This window comes from Rhipicephalus microplus, chromosome 7 (genome assembly GCF_043290135.1).
Source record: "Rhipicephalus microplus isolate Deutch F79 chromosome 7, USDA_Rmic, whole genome shotgun sequence".
NCBI classification, from domain to species: Eukaryota; Metazoa; Arthropoda; class Arachnida; order Ixodida; family Ixodidae; genus Rhipicephalus; species Rhipicephalus microplus.
Genome location: NC_134706.1, coordinates 35,980,331 through 35,984,317, shown reverse-complemented (window position 1 = coordinate 35,984,317; position 3,987 = coordinate 35,980,331). Strand labels below are relative to the sequence as shown.

General features: G+C 42.3%; 1 long non-coding RNA gene across 1 annotated transcript; it reads right to left on the bottom strand.

The window, feature by feature from the left end:
- Positions 1–1,754: 1,754 nt before the first annotated feature.
- LOC119187308 (uncharacterized) lies at positions 1,755–3,505 on the bottom strand. Its single transcript, XR_012884650.1, has 2 exons — positions 3,373–3,505; positions 1,755–2,154 (listed from the first exon to the last, which is right to left on the bottom strand). It is a non-coding gene; the product is annotated as an uncharacterized LOC119187308 (long non-coding RNA).
- Positions 3,506–3,987: the final 482 nt, after the last annotated feature.

The following is a 3,987-nucleotide window of genomic DNA, read 5'->3' as shown; positions in this document are numbered from 1 at the left end:
ATCGGTACATATTTCTGAACTAAAAGTAACAAAAATGCGCAAGACGCCCCACACAGAAGCACAATTACCTGCTCTGACCCCTGCACTAATCAAGATCTTTCAAACACTGCAGCCCTTTGCAGGTTTATTGCAGAAATAGAGAATATTTTTGTTTGAAAAACAAATAGTTCTCAACGATAACGTAAAAGACCACAACCATAATGTTAGTATTTTCACAACAGTGCTTATACGAAATTTGACTGAGCCAATCTATGAACAGAACTGCGTAAATTGTTCCAGCTTTCAACAACCCTTGGGGGAAATAACTTCAGTCAATAACATGGGTGTGAATAGAAAGGTTCAGATAACGTCTAGTTGAAAGAGGGTTTACACGCGATATTTAATCATCCCAATAGAGAGAAGATGAAATAATTAATAATTTATTTCATTACTATTCAATGCCAACAATTGTTTGTTGGAATGCTCTAAAGAACAAGGCTTCGTGCCATTGTGATGCATGACTTGGCATGACTTGGTGTTATTGGGGTTCATATGTTACGCCCACGGGCCGGCTTTTGCTCTCGCTTAGTAGAGAACCAAGTACTCTAAATTTTTGAAAACTTTTACATCCACATTATGGTCCCTAATTCGCAACAACTGTATGGACGTATTGTACGGACTTAACAATCGTACAACGAGCAAGTTATTAGAATCAGAACCAATTAAGACGCAGATGATGTCGATAACAACCTAATTATATAAGGAAGACAAAAAAGTCACAGCATATCTATGGAGTGATTGATGATGATTGGAGTGAAGCGTCCGTCTATCTGTCCGTGCTTCTATCCATCCGTCCATCCGCCCGTCCATGCGTCGTAGACGGATATACGGACAGATTTACTTGCGGAGAATTGGTCTGATGAAAGCTTGGATGGGTGAACGCACGCACGGATGGACGATTGAATGGATGGAAGCATGAAAGGACAAACGCATGGATGGGCGGAAGAAAGCATTAACAGACCAACGCATAGACTGATGGATGGACGGAAGCACGGACGAACACGTAAACGGACAGACGGAAGCGCGGACGGACATACAGGTGGACGGACGGAAGCAGACATACACGGATGGACCAACATAAGCGCAGAAGGATAGACGGAAGCAACGGCAGTGGACAGACGCACAAAGGGACTCACGGAAGCACAAACAGACGCACGAACGGATTGACGGACGGGCGATCGGAAAGATGCACGGACGGATGGATGGACGCTTCGCCCACTCATCATCATTCGCTCCATGGAAATGCTTCGAAAACCACTAACGTCATCTAGTTACATTATTCCCAAGGACATATACGAACAACTTCATCTATTGACTAACTCATAAAGTAGAGGTGGTGACATACAACAACAACAACAACAACAACAACAACAACAACAACAACAACAACAACAACAACAACAACAACAACAACAACAACAACAACAACAACAACAACAACAACAACAACAACAACAACAACAACAAAAACAAAAACAACAACAACAGATGTGGGAACGACCCACGGTACTGAGCAAATACTTCTTTCTCCGTGACACACGACTTAACGAGGTTTCCTCCTAAAATAAAAGGGCAGGAATAGGCGATATTAAAAAAAAAGCCTCCATGGGCACCGTATTTCAATGTCTAAGTAGAGATAACGGTGCAGAGAAGATACTAAATGGTGTCAAGGCGCTTATAATAATCACCACAACGCTAAAAAGATACCAAAATGCTTGAAAGTAGTTGCCATATTTATTCCACTGCTTTGTGTTGGTACGGTAGAATTGCGACAGCTTGGTCGTTGCGAAGCAGCGCGCAATTACCACCTTGCGACATCCAAGGGATGTTACGAAGACCAAATAACCAAAGTTACGATAAGATCATGGGGGCATGATTTTGTTACAGGCGGAGCACACTAATTGCACATGTCGATGCGGACGCACGGGTGACAACCACCAGGTTTTTCTCTGTAGAAGCCGGTCCTGCAGACGCATATGAAACCTGAATAAAGACGGCACTGTGACGGCCTCTGTTGATTGGCGTTCATACCGTCACTGCCGCAGAAACCTTCGTAGGCTTTGCCTTTGCCGCTGCACCTTGCTTCCTGGTTCGGCCCACAACCGTAAGCGTGTGCTGCACACACAAAAGAAAAAACAGAATGAAGTACGAAGAGGTTAATGGGAATATTCGCGGTTTGGTGTCTTGAACAATGAGAAAAATCTCTATGATCGTTTGTACATCTCAAAAAAGAACGTGTTATTTTAAGGAAACCAACGTTTAATATTGCGCTACGTTGTTGAACAACGATCTAAAGGGGTGGGTCGTGGCTTACCACGATAACACCTACGGTGCACCAAAGGGTTCGTGTAGTTGGACTAGATGGAATCAATTTAAAAAAAAAACATTCTTTGCACTCACTCACAAAAAAAAAAACGCTAAATTTTTTTTGCACCTTGATATAGAATATCACAGCTAAAGTAAGAAAGTAATATAGCTACGTGTTTTATACGTTTTGAAGTTGTTGTGACTTCCTGAATTCAACGCGTCTAACGTGTTAACAAGATACCATGTAAAAATGCGCATTGAACCGGCCCCCCTTCCAGAGCCTATTTGAGTACACGCGCGAACAATGTAGTGGTGGTTGCGTTGTGGACGCATTTTGCCAGGGAAATATGTTACTCGTAGAAGAGACTTTGCTTAAAAAGTTCGCGTAGGCACGCAGTGCTTATTAAACGAGTGAAGACACTGGGCTGGAGTGATCCCAAGAAGACCTAGGCAATTGATAATAATAATAATACCATCTGTTGTTTTTATTTTCCGAAAAAACCATGATATGGTGGTCCCTTGAAGATATCGGTAATTGATAATAGTAACACACTCAGTTGTTTTACGTCCCAAAACCCCGGATATGGTGGTCTCTTCAAGACGTCCGTAATTGATAATAATAATACTATATGTTGTTTTACGTCGCAAAACCACGGTATGATTATGAGAGACGTGCACTGGTTATTGAATTGAAATTTATATTGCATGATTTATGTTGGCAATACAGAAATGGTTGTCCAAGCAAAGTACAGTACCACCTATTTTAAAGGGAACATTCCGATGAGAACCTATCATATTGTGGGTCTTATGACTGCAAGTAAACGTATGAAAATCTTTCACGCTTGGCACCAGTTTACAACAGGCAGCCAGCAGTAGTCTTATGCAAATCTAAGCCCCCCTCCTTTTGCCACAGAGTGAAATACAGACATGCTGCGCACGAAAGTGTTCCCTTTCACTATGAACCCGTCTTCAAACATGCTCTTCTTGCCCTGTTAAGTAACTATCTGAACTATGTGGGCTACTTACGCCACGTGGACGTCGTTTCAAATATAACGAAGGCAACCGCAGCGAACAGCAGTACTATCTGCTCTTTATGGGTGCGACGAGACATGTGTGAACTTCGGTAACCATAAACATCGTTTTCGCAGGCTTGCACCATCTTTCTCAGACTACGAGCTGTTCGATTGTTCGGAAGAAGAAATGTGATCACATTGTTGTGACAAACCAGCTGGGGACCTTTGCATGCAGCATGTGTGCATGGTATTGTGTGAAAAGAGCGTTTCGCAACTAAAAAAAAAATACCATCGTCCAAGTATGGGAGCCGTAGAAGATACTTCTATGAATTCGACAATAAAAAGAAAAGCAATAGCTTTTGCAACAGTAAGTCATTTTACAATACCAAAATCACTGCTCTTGCAGCTTGAAAATCGCTTTGTAAGCAAAATATTGTGCAAACAATAAGTGGCTTTTTCCGAGAGACAAAGCTCCATCTTTATTCACTCTCTTTCTCTCTATATATTCACTATCTCTCTCTCCATGCAGCCTGCCGTGCGTTGTACCACGGCAGACTGCATGAAGGAAGGTGGGTGACTGCACACCTTCACTAACCTGTCTTTGAAACCTGGCACAAATTTTTACGAG